Source organism: Oncorhynchus masou, unplaced genomic scaffold (genome assembly GCF_036934945.1).
Source record: "Oncorhynchus masou masou isolate Uvic2021 unplaced genomic scaffold, UVic_Omas_1.1 unplaced_scaffold_1128, whole genome shotgun sequence".
Lineage (NCBI taxonomy): Eukaryota > Metazoa > Chordata > Actinopteri > Salmoniformes > Salmonidae > Oncorhynchus > Oncorhynchus masou.
Genome location: NW_027001020.1, coordinates 34,343 through 50,010, shown reverse-complemented (window position 1 = coordinate 50,010; position 15,668 = coordinate 34,343). Strand labels below are relative to the sequence as shown.

The 15,668-nt window shown below is 37.0% G+C and overlaps 13 non-coding genes across 13 annotated transcripts; all 13 read left to right on the top strand.

Moving 5' to 3' along the window:
* Positions 1-145: 145 nt before the first annotated feature.
* On the top strand, positions 146-218 carry trnar-ucg (transfer RNA arginine (anticodon UCG)). Its single transcript has one exon. It is a non-coding gene; the product is annotated as a tRNA-Arg (tRNA).
* Positions 219-2,303: 2,085 nt separating this feature from the next.
* Positions 2,304-2,376, top strand: trnar-ucg (transfer RNA arginine (anticodon UCG)). The gene has a single exon. It is a non-coding gene; the product is annotated as a tRNA-Arg (tRNA).
* A 790-nt stretch (positions 2,377-3,166) lies between these two features.
* trnar-ucg (transfer RNA arginine (anticodon UCG)) lies at positions 3,167-3,239 on the top strand. The gene has a single exon. It is a non-coding gene; the product is annotated as a tRNA-Arg (tRNA).
* Positions 3,240-3,515: 276 nt separating this feature from the next.
* Positions 3,516-3,588, top strand: trnar-ucg (transfer RNA arginine (anticodon UCG)). The gene has a single exon. It is a non-coding gene; the product is annotated as a tRNA-Arg (tRNA).
* A 1,137-nt stretch (positions 3,589-4,725) lies between these two features.
* Positions 4,726-4,798, top strand: trnar-ucg (transfer RNA arginine (anticodon UCG)). Its single transcript has one exon. It is a non-coding gene; the product is annotated as a tRNA-Arg (tRNA).
* A 1,134-nt stretch (positions 4,799-5,932) lies between these two features.
* On the top strand, positions 5,933-6,005 carry trnar-ucg (transfer RNA arginine (anticodon UCG)). The gene has a single exon. It is a non-coding gene; the product is annotated as a tRNA-Arg (tRNA).
* Positions 6,006-7,230: 1,225 nt separating this feature from the next.
* On the top strand, positions 7,231-7,303 carry trnar-ucg (transfer RNA arginine (anticodon UCG)). The gene has a single exon. It is a non-coding gene; the product is annotated as a tRNA-Arg (tRNA).
* Positions 7,304-7,580: 277 nt separating this feature from the next.
* On the top strand, positions 7,581-7,653 carry trnar-ucg (transfer RNA arginine (anticodon UCG)). Its single transcript has one exon. It is a non-coding gene; the product is annotated as a tRNA-Arg (tRNA).
* Positions 7,654-8,722: 1,069 nt separating this feature from the next.
* Positions 8,723-8,795, top strand: trnar-ucg (transfer RNA arginine (anticodon UCG)). The gene has a single exon. It is a non-coding gene; the product is annotated as a tRNA-Arg (tRNA).
* Positions 8,796-9,071: 276 nt separating this feature from the next.
* trnar-ucg (transfer RNA arginine (anticodon UCG)) lies at positions 9,072-9,144 on the top strand. Its single transcript has one exon. It is a non-coding gene; the product is annotated as a tRNA-Arg (tRNA).
* An 870-nt stretch (positions 9,145-10,014) lies between these two features.
* On the top strand, positions 10,015-10,087 carry trnar-ucg (transfer RNA arginine (anticodon UCG)). The gene has a single exon. It is a non-coding gene; the product is annotated as a tRNA-Arg (tRNA).
* Positions 10,088-10,968: 881 nt separating this feature from the next.
* On the top strand, positions 10,969-11,041 carry trnar-ucg (transfer RNA arginine (anticodon UCG)). The gene has a single exon. It is a non-coding gene; the product is annotated as a tRNA-Arg (tRNA).
* Positions 11,042-11,317: 276 nt separating this feature from the next.
* trnar-ucg (transfer RNA arginine (anticodon UCG)) lies at positions 11,318-11,390 on the top strand. Its single transcript has one exon. It is a non-coding gene; the product is annotated as a tRNA-Arg (tRNA).
* The last annotated feature ends 4,278 nt before the right edge of the window (positions 11,391-15,668 follow it).

Here is a 15,668-nt window from a genome sequence, read left to right as displayed (position 1 = left end):
GAATCTGCATCGCAAGATTGAAGGAAAGAGTATCTTTGTACTTGTTAAAAATCACTAGCTTTCCTCATTTGGACAGGTTCACAATTTTGATGTCTATTGTTGCATAGCAAAGTCTGTATGATGTCAAATAGGGTTGTATAACATAGACTACGTGGCCTAATGGATAAGGCGTCTGACTTCGAATCAGAAGATTGAGGGTTCGAGTCCCTTCGTGGTTGTTTAATTTCATAAGCTCAGCTGATTTGAACATCTTTGCAATTTCCCAAAATAAGGCATTGCTCTTGTTGCTTGGACATTGTTATTCAACTTTTATTATCAAAGACTGCAAGGCCTGAGAATTATTGTGTCTGAATCTGCATCGCAAGATTGAAGGAAAGAGTATCTTTGTACTTGTTAAAAATCACTAGCTTTCCTCATTCGGACAGGTTCATACAGCAAAGTCTGAATGATGTCAAATAGGGTCGTTTAATTTCATTAGCTCAGCTAATTCGTACATGTTTGCAATTTCCCTAAATAAGGCATTGGTCTTGTTGCTTTGAAAAGCTTGGACATTGTTGTTCAACTTTAATAATCTAAGACTGCAAGGCCTGAGAATTATTGTGTCTGAATCTGCATCGCAAGATTGAAGGAAAGAGTATCTTTGTACTTGTTAAAAATCACTAGCTTTCCTCATTCGGACAGGTTCACAATTTTAATGTCTATTGTTGCATAGCAAAGTCTGTATGATGTCAAATAGGGATGTATAACATAGACTGCGTAGCCTAATGGATAAGGCGTCTGACTTCGAATCAGAAGATTGAGGGTTCAATTTCATAAGCTCAGCTGATTTGAACATCTTTGCAATTTCCCAAAATAAGGCATTGGTCTTGTTGTTGCTTGGACATTGTTATTCAACTTTATTATCTAAGACTGCAAGGCCTGAGAATTATTGTGTCTGAATCTGCATCGCAAGATTGAAGGAAAGAGTATCTTTGTACTTGTTAAAAATCACTAGCTTTCCTCATTCGGACAGGTTCACAATTTTAATGTCTATTGTTGCATAGCAAAGTCTGTATGATGTCAAATAGGGTCGTATAACATAGACTGCGTGGCCTAATGGATAAGGCGTCTGACTTCGAATCAGAAGATTGAGGGTTCTCCCTTCGTGGTTGTTTAATTTCATAAGCTCAGCTGATTTGAACATCTTTGCAATTTCCCTAAATAAGGCATTGGTCTTGTTGCTTGGACATTGTTATTCAACTTTTATTATCGAAGACTGCAAGGCCTGAGAATTATTGTGTCTGAATCTGCATCGCAAGATTGAAGAAAAGAGTATCTTTGTACTTGATAAAAATCACTAGCTTTCCTCATTCGGACAGGTTCACAATTTTGATGTCTATTGTTGCATAGCAAAGTCTGTATAATGTCAAATAGGGTTGTATAACATAGACTGCGTGGCCTAATGGATAAGGCGTCTGACTTCGAATCATAAGATTGAGGGTTCGAGTCACTTCGTGGTTGTTTAATTTCATAAGCTCAGCTGATTTGAACATCTTTGCAATTTCCCGAAATAAGGCATTGCTCTTGTTGCTTGGACATTGTTATTCAACTTTTATTATCTAAGACTGCAAGGCCTGAGAATTATTGTGTCTGAATCTGCATCGCAAGATTGAAGGAAAAGAGTATCTTTGTACTTGTTAAAAATCACTAGCTTTCCTCATTCGGACAGGTTCATACAGCAAAGTCTGTATGATGTCAAAGAGGGTCGTTTAATTTCATTAGCTCAGCTAATTCGTACATGTTTGCAATTTCCCTAAATAAGGCATTGGTCTTGTTGCTTTGAAAAGCTTGGACATTGTTGTTCAACTTTAATAATCTAAGACTGCAAGGCCTGAGAATTATTGTGTCTGAATCTGCATCGCAAGATTGAAGGAAAGAGTATCTTTGTACTTGTTAAAAATCACTAGCTTTCCTCATTCGGACAGGTTCATTGATGTCTGTTGTTGCAAGCAAAGTCTGTATGATGTCAAATAGGGTCGTTTAATTTCATTAGCTCAGCTAATTCGTACATGTTTGCAATTTCCCTAAATAAGGCATTGGTCTTGTTGTTTGAAAAGCTTGGACATTGTTGTTCAACTTTAATAATCTAAGACTGCAAGGCCTGAGAATTATTGTGTCTGAATCTGCATCGCAAGATTGAAGGAAAGAGTATCTTTGTACTTGTTAAAAATGACTAGCTTTCCTCATTCGGACAGTTTCACAATTTTAATGTCTCTTGTTGCATAGCAAAGTCTGTATGATGTCAAATAGGGATGTATAACATAGACTGCGTAGCCTAATGGATAAGGCGTCTGACTTCGAATCAGAAGATTGAGGGTTCGAGTCCCTTCGTGGTTGTTTAATTTCATAAGCTCAGCTGATTTGAACATCTTTGCAATTTCCCAAAATAAGGCATTGCTCTTGTTGCTTGGACATTGTTATTCAACTTTTATTATCTAAGACTGCAAGGCCTGAGAATTATTGTGTCTGAATCTGCATCGCAAGATTGAAGGAAAGAGTATCTTTGTACTTGTTAAAAATCACTAGCTTTCCTCATTCGATGTATGTTGTTCATACAGCAAAGTCTGTATGATGTCAAATAGGGTCGTTTAATTTCATTAGCTCAGCTAATTCGTACATGTTTGCAATTTCCCTAAATAAGGCATTGGTCTTGTTGCTTTGAAAAGCTTAGACATTGTTGTTCAACTTTAATAATCTAAGACTGCAGGCCTGAGAATTATTGTGTCTGAATCTGCATCGCAAGATTGAAGGAAAGAGTACCTTTGTACTTGTTAAAAATCACTAGCTTTCCTCATTCGGATAGGTTCATACAGCAAAGTCTGAATGATGTCAAATAGGGTCGTTTAATTTCATTAGCTCAGCTAATTCGTACATGTTGCAATTTCCCTAAATAAGGCATTGGTCTTGTTGTTCTGAAAAGCTTGGACATTGTTGTTCAACTTTAATAATCTAAGACTGCAAGGCCTGAGAATTATTGTGTCTGAATCTGCATCGCAAGATTGAAGGAAAGAGTATCTTTGTACTTGTTAAAAATGACTAGCTTTCCTCATTCGGACAGGTTCACAATTTTAATGTCTCTTGTTGCATAGCAAAGTCTGTATGATGTCAAATAGGGATGTATAACATAGACTGCGTAGCCTAATGGATAAGGCGTCTGACTTCGAATCAGAAGATTGAGGGTTCGAGTCCCTTCGTGGTTGTTTAATTTCATAAGCTCAGCTGATTTGAACATCTTTGCAATTTCCCGAAATAAGGCATTGCTCTTGTTGCTTGGACATTGTTATTCAACTTGTATTATCTTAGACTGCAAGGCCTGAGAATTATTGTGTCTGAATCTGCATCGCAAGATTGAAGGAAAGAGTATCTTTGTACTTGTTAAAAATCACTAGCTTTCCTCATTTGGACAGGTTCACAATTTTGATGTCTATTGTTGCATAGCAAAGTCTGTATGATGTCAAATAGGGTTGTATAACATAGACTACGTGGCCTAATGGATAAGGCGTCTGACTTCGAATCAGAAGATTGAGGGTTCGAGTCCCTTCGTGGTTGTTTAATTTCATAAGCTCAGCTGATTTGAACATCTTTGCAATTTCCCAAAATATGGCATTGCTCTTGTTGCTTGGACATTGTTATTCAACTTTTATTATCAAAGATTGCAAGGCCTGAGAATTATTGTGTCTGAATCTGCATCGCAAGATTGAAGGAAAGAGTATCTTTGTACTTGTTAAAAATCACTAGCTTTCCTCATTCGGGCAGGTTCATACAGCAAAGTCTGAATGATGTCAAATAGGGTCATTTAATTTCATTGGCTCAGCTAATTCGTACATGTTTGCAATTTCCCTAAATAAGGCATTGGTCTTGTTGCTTTGAAAAGCTTGGACATTGTTGTTCAACTTCAATAATCTAAGACTGCAAGGCCTGAGAATTATTGTGTCTGAATCTGCATCGCAAGATTGAAGGAAAGAGTATCTTTGTACTTGTTAAAAATCACTAGCTTTCCTCATTCGGACAGGTTCACAATTTTGATGTCTATTGTTGCATAGCAAAGTCTGTATGATGTCAAATAGGGATGTATAACATAGACTGCGTGGCCTAATGGATAAGGCGCCTGACTTCAAATCAGAAGATTGAGGGTTCGAGTCCCTTCGTGGTTGTTTAATTTCATAAGCTCAGCTGATTTGAACATCTTTGCAATTTCCCGAAATAAGGCATTGCTCTTGTTGCTTGGACATTGTTATTCAACTTTTATTATCAAAGACTGCAAGGCCTGAGAATTATTGTGTCTGAATCTGCATCGCAAGATTGAAGGAAAGAGTATCTTTGTACTTGTTAAAAATCACTAGCTTTCCTCATTCGGATAGGTTCATACAGCAAAGTCTGAATGATGTCAAATAGGGTCGTTTAATTTCATTAGCTCAGCTAATTCGTACATGTTTGCAATTTCCCTAAATAAGGCATTGGTCTTGTTGTTCTGAAAAGCTTGGACATTGTTGTTCAACTTTAATAATCTAAGACTGCAAGGCCTGAGAATTATTGTGTCTGAATCTGCATCGCAAGATTGAAGGAAAGAGTATCTTTGTACTTGTTAAAAATGACTAGCTTTCCTCATTCGGACAGGTTCACAATTTTAATGTCTATTGTTGCATAGCAAAGTCTGTATGATGTCAAATAGGGATGTATAACATAGACTGCGTAGCCTAATGGATAAGGCGTCTGACTTCGAATCAGAAGATTGAGGGTTCGAGTCCCTTCGTGGTTGTTTAATTTCATAAGCTCAGCTGATTTGAACATCTTTGCAATTTCCCAAAATAAGGCATTGCTCTTGTTGCTTGGACATTGTTATTCAACTTTATTATCTTAAGACTGCAAGGCCTGAGAATTATTGTGTCTGAATCTGCATCGCAAGATTGAAGGAAAGAGTATCTTTGTACTTGTTAAAAATCACTAGCTTTCCTCATTCGGACAGGTTCACAACTTTGATGTCTGTTGTTGCATAGCAAAGTCTGTATGATGTCAAATAGGGTCATTTATTTAGACTGCTGGCCTAATGGATAAGGCGTCTGACTTCGTATCTAAAGATTGTGGGTTCGAGTTCCTTCGTGGTTGATTAATTTAATGAGCTCTGCTGATTTGAACATCTTTGCAATTTCCCAAAATATGGCATTGCTCTTGTTGCTTGGACATTGTTATTCAACTTTTATTATCTAAGACTGCAAGGCCTGAGAATTATTGTGTCTGAATCTGCATCGCAAGATTGAAGGAAAGAGTATCTTTGTACTTGTTAAAAATCACTAGCTTTCCTCATTCGTGCAGGTTCATACAGCAAAGTCTGTATGATGTCAAATAGGGTCGTTTAATTTCATTAGCTCAGCTAATTCGTACATGTTTGCAATTTCCCTAAATAAGGCATTGGTCTTGTTGCTTTGAAAAGCTTGGACATTGTTGTTCAACTTTAATAATCTAAGACTGCAAGGCCTGAGAATTATTGTGTCTGAATCTGCATCGCAAGATTGAAGGAAAGAGTATCTTTGTACTTGTTAAAAATCACTAGCTTTCCTCATTCGGACAGGTTCATACAGCAAAGTCTGAATGATGTCAAATAGGGTCGTTTAATTTCATTAGCTCAGCTAATTCGTACATGTTTGCAATTTCCCTAAATAAGGCATTGGTCTTGTTGTTTGAAAAGCTTGGACATTGTTGTTCAACTTTAATAATCTAAGACTGCAAGGCCTGAGAATTATTGTGTCTGAATCTGCATCGCAAGATTGAAGGAAAGAGTATCTTTGTACTTGTTAAAAATGACTAGCTTTCCTCATTCGGACAGGTTCACAATTTTAATGTCTATTGTTGCATAGCAAAGTCTGTATGATGTCAAATAGGGATGTATAACATAGACTGCGTAGCCTAATGGATAAGGCGTCTGACTTCGAATCAGAAGATTGAGGGTTCGAGTCCCTTCGTGGTTGTTTAATTTCATAAGCTCAGCTGATTTGAACATCTTTGCAATTTCCCGAAATAAGGCATTGCTCTTGTTGCTTGGACATTGTTATTCAACTTGTATTATCTTAGACTGCAAGGCCTGAGAATTATTGTGTCTGAATCTGCATCGCAAGATTGAAGGAAAGAGTATCTTTGTACTTGTTAAAAATCACTAGCTTTCCTCATTTGGACAGGTTCACAATTTTGATGTCTATTGTTGCATAGCAAAGTCTGTATGATGTCAAATAGGGTTGTATAACATAGACTTGGCCTAATGGATAAGGCGTCTGACTTCGAATCAGAAGATTGAGGGTTCGAGTCCCTTCGTGGTTGTTTAATTTCATAAGCTCAGCTGATTTGAACATCTTTGCGATTTCCCAAAATAAGGCATTGCTCTTGTTGCTTGGACATTGTTATTCAACTTTTATTATCTAGACTGCAAGGCCTGAGAATTATTGTGTCTGAATCTGCATCGCAAGATTGAAGGAAAGAGTATCTTTGTACTTGTTAAAAATCACTAGCTTTCCTCATTCGGACAGGTTCACAACTTTGATGTCTGTTGTTGCATAGCAAAGTCTGTATGATGTCAAATAGGGTCATGTATCACATAGACTTGGCCTAATGGATAAGGCGTCTGACTTCGTATCAAAGATTGTGGGTTCGAGTTCCTTCGTGGTTGATTAATTTAATGAGCTCTGCTGATTTGAACATCTTTGCAATTTCCCAAAATATGGCATTGCTCTTGTTGCTTGGACATTGTTATTCAACTTTTATTATCTAAGACTGCAAGGCCTGAGAATTATTGTGTCTGAATCTGCATCGCAAGATTGAAGGAAAAGAGTATCTTTGTACTTGTTAAAAATCACTAGCTTTCCTCATTCGGACAGGTTCATACAGCAAAGTCTGTATGATGTCAAATAGGGTCGTTTAATTTCATTAGCTCAGCTAATTCGTACATGTTTGCAATTTCCCTAAATAAGGCATTGGTCTTGTTGCTTTGAAAAGCTTGGACATTGTTGTTCAACTTTAATAATCTAAGACTGCAAGGCCTGAGAATTATTGTGTCTGAATCTGCATCGCAAGATTGAAGGAAAGAGTATCTTTGTACTTGTTAAAAATCACTAGCTTTCCTCATTCGGACAGGTTCACAATTTTAATGTCTCTTGTTGCATAGCAAAGTCTGTATGATGTCAAATAGGGATGTATAACATAGACTGCGTAGCCTAATGGATAAGGCGTCTGACTTCGAATCAGAAGATTGAGGGTTCGAGTCCCTTCGTGGTTGTTTAATTTCATAAGCTCAGCTGATTTGAACATCTTTGCAATTTCCCGAAATAAGGCATTGCTCTTGTTGCTTGGACATTGTTATTCAACTTTTATTATCTTAAGACTGCAAGGCCTGAGAATTATTGTGTCTGAATCTGCATCGCAAGATTGAAGGAAAGAGTATCTTTGTACTTGTTAAAAATCACTAGCTTTCCTCATTTGGACAGGTTCACAATTTTGATGTCTATTGTTGCATAGCAAAGTCTGTATGATGTCAAATAGGGTTGTATAACATAGACTACGTGGCCTAATGGATAAGGCGTCTGACTTCGAATCAGAAGATTGAGGGTTCGAGTCCCTTCGTGGTTGTTTAATTTCATAAGCTCAGCTGATTTGAACATCTTTGCAATTTCCCGAAATAAGGCATTGCTCTTGTTGCTTGGACATTGTTATTCAACTTTTATTATCAAATACTGCAAGGCCTGAGAATTATTGTGTCTGAATCTGCATCGCAAGATTGAAGGAAAGAGTATCTTTGTACTTGTTAAAAATCACTAGCTTTCCTCATTCGGGCAGGTTCATACAGCAAAGTCTGAATGATGTCAAATAGGGTCATTTAATTTCATTGGCTCAGCCAATTCGTACATGTTTGCAATTCCCCTAAATAAGGCATTGGTCTTGTTGCTTTGAAAAGCTTGGACATTGTTGTTCAACTTTAATGATCCAAGACTGCAAGGCCTGAGAATTATTGTGTCTGAATCTGCATCGCAAGATTGAAGGAAAGAGTATCTTTGTACTTGTTAAAAATCACTAGCTTTCCTCATTCGGACAGGTTCACAACTTTGATGTATGTTGTTGCTAAGCAAAGTCTGTATGATGTCAAATAGGGTCGTTTAATTTCATTGGCTCAGCTAATTCGTACATGTTGGCAATTTCCCTAAATAAGGCATTGGTCTTGTTGCTTTGAAAAGCTTGGACATTGTTGTTCAACTTTAATAATCTAAGACTGCAAGGCCTGAGAATTATTGTGTCTGAATCTGCATCGCAAGATTGAAGGAAAGAGTATCTTTGTACTTGTTAAAAATCACTAGCTTTCCTCATTCGGACAGGTTCATAACATGTCAAAAAGTCTGTATGATGTCAAATAGGGTCGTTTAATTTCATTAGCTCAGCTAATTCGTACATGTTTGCAATTTCCCTAAATAAGGCATTGGTCTTGTTGTTTGAAAAGCTTGGACATTGTTGTTCAACTTTAATAATCTAAGACTGCAAGGCCTGAGAATTATTGTGTCTGAATCTGCATCGCAAGATTGAAGGAAAGAGTATCTTTGTACTTGTTAAAAATGACTAGCTTTCCTCATTCGGACAGTTTCACAATTTTAATGTCTCTTGTTGCATAGCAAAGTCTGTATGATGTCAAATAGGGATGTATAACATAGACTGCGTAGCCTAATGGATAAGGCGTCTGACTTCGAATCAGAAGATTGAGGGTTCGAGTCCCTTCGTGGTTGTTTAATTTCATAAGCTCAGCTGATTTGAACATCTTTGCAATTTCCCGAAATAAGGCATTGCTCTTGTTGCTTGGACATTGTTATTCAACTTGTATTATCTTAGACTGCAAGGCCTGAGAATTATTGTGTCTGAATCTGCATCGCAAGATTGAAGGAAAGAGTATCTTTGTACTTGTTAAAAATCACTAGCTTTCCTCATTTGGACAGGTTCACAATTTTGATGTCTATTGTTGCATAGCAAAGTCTGTATGATGTCAAATAGGGTTGTATAACATAGACTACGTGGCCTAATGGATAAGGCGTCTGACTTCGAATCAGAAGATTGAGGGTTCGAGTCCCTTCGTGGTTGTTTAATTTCATAAGCTCAGCTGATTTGAACATCTTTGCAATTTCCCGAAATAAGGCATGCTTGGACATTGTTATTCAACTTTAATTATCAAAGACTGCAAGGCCTGAGAATTATTGTGTCTGAATCTGCATCGCAAGATTGAAGGAAAGAGTATCTTTGTACTTGTTAAAAATCACTAGCTTTCCTCATTCGGATAGGTTCATACAGCAAAGTCTGAATGATGTCAAATAGGGTCGTTTAATTTCATTAGCTCAGCTAATTCGTACATGTTTGCAATTTCCCTAAATAAGGCATTGGTCTTGTTGTTCTGAAAAGCTTGGACATTGTTGTTCAACTTTAATAATCTAAGACTGCAAGGCCTGAGAATTATTGTGTCTGAATCTGCATCGCAAGATTGAAGGAAAGAGTATCTTTGTACTTGTTAAAAATGACTAGCTTTCCTCATTCGGACAGTTTCACAATTTTAATGTCTCTTGTTGCATAGCAAAGTCTGTATGATGTCAAATAGGGATGTATAACATAGACTGCGTAGCCTAATGGATAAGGCGTCTGACTTCAATCAGAAGATTGAGGGTTCGAGTCCCTTCGTGGTTGTTTAATTTCATAAGCTCAGCTGATTTGAACATCTTTGCAATTTCCCGAAATAAGGCATTGCTCTTGTTGCTTGGACATTGTTATTCAACTTGTATTATCTTAGACTGCAAGGCCTGAGAATTATTGTGTCTGAATCTGCATCGCAAGATTGAAGGAAAGAGTATCTTTGTACTTGTTAAAAATCACTAGCTTTCCTCATTTGGACAGGTTCACAATTTTGATGTCTATTGTTGCATAGCAAAGTCTGTATGATGTCAAATAGGGTTGTATAACATAGACTACGTGGCCTAATGGATAAGGCGTCTGACTTCGAATCAGAAGATTGAGGGTTCGAGTCCCTTCGTGGTTGTTTAATTTCATAAGCTCAGCTGATTTGAACATCTTTGCAATTTCCCGAAATAAGGCATTGCTCTTGTTGCTTGGACATTGTTATTCAACTTTTATTATCAAATACTGCAAGGCCTGAGAATTATTGTGTCTGAATCTGCATCGCAAGATTGAAGGAAAGAGTATCTTTGTACTTGTTAAAAATCACTAGCTTTCCTCATTCGGGCAGGTTCATACAGCAAAGTCTGAATGATGTCAAATAGGGTCATTTAATTTCATTGGCTCAGCCAATTCGTACATGTTTGCAATTCCCCTAAATAAGGCATTGGTCTTGTTGCTTTGAAAAGCTTGGACATTGTTGTTCAACTTTAATAATCTAAGACTGCAAGGCCTGAGAATTATTGTGTCTGAATCTGCATCGCAAGATTGAAGGAAAGAGTATCTTTGTACTTGTTAAAAATCACTAGCTTTCCTCATTCGGACAGGTTCACAATTTTGATGTCTATTGTTGCATAGCAAAGTCTGTATGATGTCAAATAGGGTTGTATAACATAGACTACGTGGCCTAATGGATAAGGCGTCTGACTTCGAATCAGAAGATTGAGGGTTCGAGTCCCTTCATGGTTGTTTAATTTCATAAGCTCAGCTGATTTGAACATCTTTGCAATTTCCCGAAATAAGGCATTGCTCTTGTTGCTTGGACATTGTTATTCAACTTTTATTATCTAAGACTGCAAGGCCTGAGAATTATTGTGTCTGAATCTGCATCGCAAGATTGAAGGAAAGAGTATCTTTGTACTTGTTAAAAATGACTAGCTTTCCTCATTCGGACAGTTTCACAATTTTAATGTCTCTTGTTGCATAGCAAAGTCTGTATGATGTCAAATAGGGATGTATAACATAGACTGCGTAGCCTAATGGATAAGGCGTCTGACTTCGAATCAGAAGATTGAGGGTTCGAGTCCCTTCGTGGTTGTTTAATTTCATAAGCTCAGCTGATTTGAACATCTTTGCAATTTCCCGAAATAAGGCATTGCTCTTGTTGCTTGGACATTGTTATTCAACTTGTATTATCTTAGACTGCAAGGCCTGAGAATTATTGTGTCTGAATCTGCATCGCAAGATTGAAGGAAAGAGTATCTTTGTACTTGTTAAAAATCACTAGCTTTCCTCATTTGGACAGGTTCACAATTTTGATGTCTATTGTTGCATAGCAAAGTCTGTATGATGTCAAATAGGGTTGTATAACATAGACTACGTGGCCTAATGGATAAGGCGTCTGACTTCGAATCAGAAGATTGAGGGTTCGAGTCCCTTCGTGGTTGTTTAATTTCATAAGCTCAGCTGATTTGAACATCTTTGCAATTTCCCAAAATAAGGCATTGCTCTTGTTGCTTGGACATTGTTATTCAACTTTTATTATCAAATACTGCAAGGCCTGAGAATTATTGTGTCTGAATCTGCATCGCAAGATTGAAGGAAAGAGTATCTTTGTACTTGTTAAAAATCACTAGCTTTCCTCATTCGGACAGGTTCATACAGCAAAGTCTGAATGATGTCAAATAGGGTCGTTTAATTTCATTAGCTCAGCTAATTCGTACATGTTTGCAATTTCCCTAAATAAGGCATTGGTCTTGTTGCTTTGAAAAGCTTGGACATTGTTGTTCAACTTTAATAATCTAAGACTGCAAGGCCTGAGAATTATTGTGTCTGAATCTGCATCGCAAGATTGAAGGAAAGAGTATCTTTGTACTTGTTAAAAATGACTAGCTTTCCTCATTCGGACAGGTTCACAATTTTAATGTCTATTGTTGCATAGCAAAGTCTGTATGATGTCAAATAGGGTATGTATAACATAGACTGCGTAGCCTAATGGATAAGGCGTTTGACTTTAAATCAGAAGATTGAGGGTTCGAGTCCCTTCGTGGTTGTTTAATTTCATAAGCTCAGCTGATTTGAACATCTTTGCAATTTCCCAAAATATGGCATTGTTCTTGTTGCTTGGACATTGTTATTCAACTTTTATTATCTAAGACTGCAAGGCCTGAGAATTATTGTGTCTGAATCGGCATCGCAAGATTGAAGGAAAGAGTATCTTTGTACTTGTTAAAAATCACTAGCTTTCCTCATTCGGACAGGTTCACAACTTTGATGTATGTTGTTGCTAAGTCAAAGTCTGTATGATGTCAAATAGGGTCCTTTAATTTCATTAGCTCAGCTAATTCGTACATGTTTGCAATTTCCCTAAATAAGGCATTGGTCTTGTTGCTTTGAAAAGCTTGGACATTGTTGTTCAACTTTAATAATCTAAGACTGCAAGGCCTGAGAATTATTGTGTCTGAATCTGCATCGCAAGATTGAAGGAAAGAGTATCTTTGTACTTGTTAAAAATCACTAGCTTTCCTCATTCGGACAGGTTCACAACTTTGATGTCTGTTGTTGCAGCAAAGTCTGTATGATGTCAAATAGGGTCGTTTAATTTCATTAGCTCAGCTAATTCGTACATGTTTGCAATTTCCCTAAATAAGGCATTGGCCTTGTTGCTTTGAAAAGCTTGGACATTGTTGTTCAACTTTAATAATCTAAGACTGCAAGGCCTGAGAATTATTGTGTCTGAATCTGCATCGCAAGATTGAAGGAAAGAGTATCTTTGTACTTGTTAAAAATCACTAGCTTTCCTCATTCGGACAGGTACACAACTTTGATGTCTGTTGTTGCTAAGCAAAGTCTTTATGATGTCAAATAGGGTCGTTTAATTTCATTAGCTCAGCTAATTCGTACATGTTTGCAATTTCCCTAAATAAGGCATTGGTCTTGTTGCTTTGAAAAGCTTGGACATTGTTGTTCAACTTTAATAATCTAAGACTGCAAGGCCTGAGAATTATTGTGTCTGAATCTGCATCGCAAGATTGAAGGAAAGAGTATCTTTGTACTTGTTAAAAATCACTAGCTTTCCTCATTCGGACAGGTTCACAACTTTGATGTCTGTTGTTGCATAGCAAAGTCTGTATGATGTCAAATAGGGTAGTTTAATTTCATTAGCTCAGCTAATTTAAATCAGATGATTGACATGTTTGCAATTTCCCTAAATAAGGCATTTCCCAAAATATTGTTGCTTTGAAAAGCTTGGACATTGTTGTTCAACTTTAATAATCTAAGACTGCAAGGCCTGAGAATTATTGTGTCTGAATCTGCATCGCAAGATTGAAGGAAAGAGTATCTTTGTACTTGTTAAAAATCACTAGCTTTCCTCATTTGGACAGGTTCACAACTTTGATGTATGTTGTTGCTAAGCAAAGTCTGTATGATGTCAAATAGGGTCCTTTAATTTCCTTAGCTCAGCTAATTCGTACATGTTTGCAATTTCCCTAAATAAGGCATTGGTCTTGTTGCTTTGAAAAGCTTGGACATTGTTGTTGAACTTTAATAATCTAAGACTGCAAAGGCCTGAGAATTATTGTGTCTGAATCTGCATCGCAAGATTGAATGAAAAAGTATCTTTGTACTTGTTAAAAATCACTTGCTTTCCTCATTCGGACAGGTTTACAACTTTGATGTCTGTTGTTGCTAAGCAAAGTCTTTATGATGTCAAATAGGGTCGTTTAATTTCATTAGCTCAGCTAATTCGTACATGTTTGCAATTTCTCTAAATAAGGCATTGGTCTTGTTTCTTTGAAAAGCTTGGACATTGTTGTTCAACTGTAATAATCTAAGACTGCAAGTCCTGAGAATTATTGTGTCTGAATCTGCATCGCAAGATTGAAGGAAAGAGTACCTTTGTACTTGTTAAAAATCACTTGCTTTCCTCATTCGGACAGGTTCACAACTTTGATGTCTGTTGTTGCTAATAAGCAAAGTCTTTATGATGTTAAATAGGGTCGTTTAATTTCATTAGCTCAGCTAATTCGTACATGTTTGCAATTTCCCTAAATAAGGCATTGGTCTTGTTGTTCTGAAAAGCTTGGACATTGTTGTTCAACTTTAATAATCTAAGACTGCAAGGCCTGAGAATTATTGTGTCTGAATCTGCATCGCAAGATTGAAGGAAAGAGTATCTTTGTACTTGTTAAAAATCACTAGCTTTCCTCATTCGGACAGGTACACAACTTTGATGTCTGTTGTTGCTAAGCAAAGTCTTTATGATGTCAAATAGGGTCGTTTAATTTCATTAGCTCAGCTAATTCGTACATGTTTGCAATTTCCCTAAATAAGGCATTGGCCTTGTTGCTTTGAAAAGCTTGGACATTGTTGTTCAACTTTAATAATCTAAGACTGCAAGGCCTGAGAATTATTGTGTCTGAATCTGCATCGCAAGATTGAAGGAAAGAGTATCTTTGTACTTGTTAAAAATCACTAGCTTTCCTCATTCGGATAGGTTCATACAGCAAAGTCTGAATGATGTCAAATAGGGTCGTTTAATTTCATTAGCTCAGCTAATTCGTACATGTTGGCAATTTCCCTAAATAAGGCATTGGTCTTGTTGTTCTGAAAAGCTTGGATATTGTTGTTCAACTTTAATAATCTAAGACTGCAAGGCCTGAGAATTATTGTGTCTGAATCTGCATCGCAAGATTGAAGGAAAGAGTATCTTTGTACTTGTTAAAAATGACTAGCTTTCCTCATTGGGACAGGTTCACAATTTTGATGTCTATTGTTGCATAGCAAAGTCTGTATGATGTCAAATAGGGTTGTATAACATAGACTACGTGGCCTAATGGATAAGGCATCTGACTTCGAATCAGAAGATTGAGGGTTCGAGTCCCTTCATTGTTTTTTAATTTCATAAGCTCAGCTGATTTGAACATCTTTGCAATTTCCCGAAATAAGGCATTGCTCTTGTTGCTTGGACATTGTTATTCAACTTTTATTATCAAATACTGCAAGGCCTGAGAATTATTGTGTCTGAATCTGCATCGCAAGATTGAAGGAAAGAGTATCTTTGTACTTGTTAAAAATCACTAGCTTTCCTCATTCGGGCAGGTTCATACAGCAAAGTCTGAATGATGTCAAATAGTGTCATTTAATTTCATTGGCTCAGCCAATTCGTACATGTTTGCAATTCCCCTAAATAAGGCATTGGTCTTGTTGATATGAAAAGCTTGGACATTGTTGTTCAACTTCAATAATCTAAGACTGCAAGGCCTGAGAATTATTGTGTCTGAATCTGCATCGCAAGATTGAAGGAAAGAGTATCTTTGTACTTGTTAAAAATGACTAGCTTTCCTCATTGGGACAGGTTCACAATTTTGATGTCTATTGTTGCATAGCAAAGTCTTTATGATGTCAAATAGGTTCCTTTAATTTCATTAGCTCAGCTAATTCGTACATGTTTGCAATTTCCCTAAATAAGGCATTGGCCTTGTTGCTTTGAAAAGCTTGGACATTGTTGTTCAACTTTAATAATCTAAGACTGCAAGGCCTGAGAATTATTGTGTCTGAATCTGCATCGCAAGATTGAAGGAAAGAGTATCTTTGTACTTGTTAAAAATGACTAGCTTTCCTCATTCGTACAGGTTCACAATTTTAATGTCTATTGTTGCATAGCAAAGTCTGTATAATGTCAAAATGGGTATGTATAATATAGACTGCGGGGCCTAATGGAT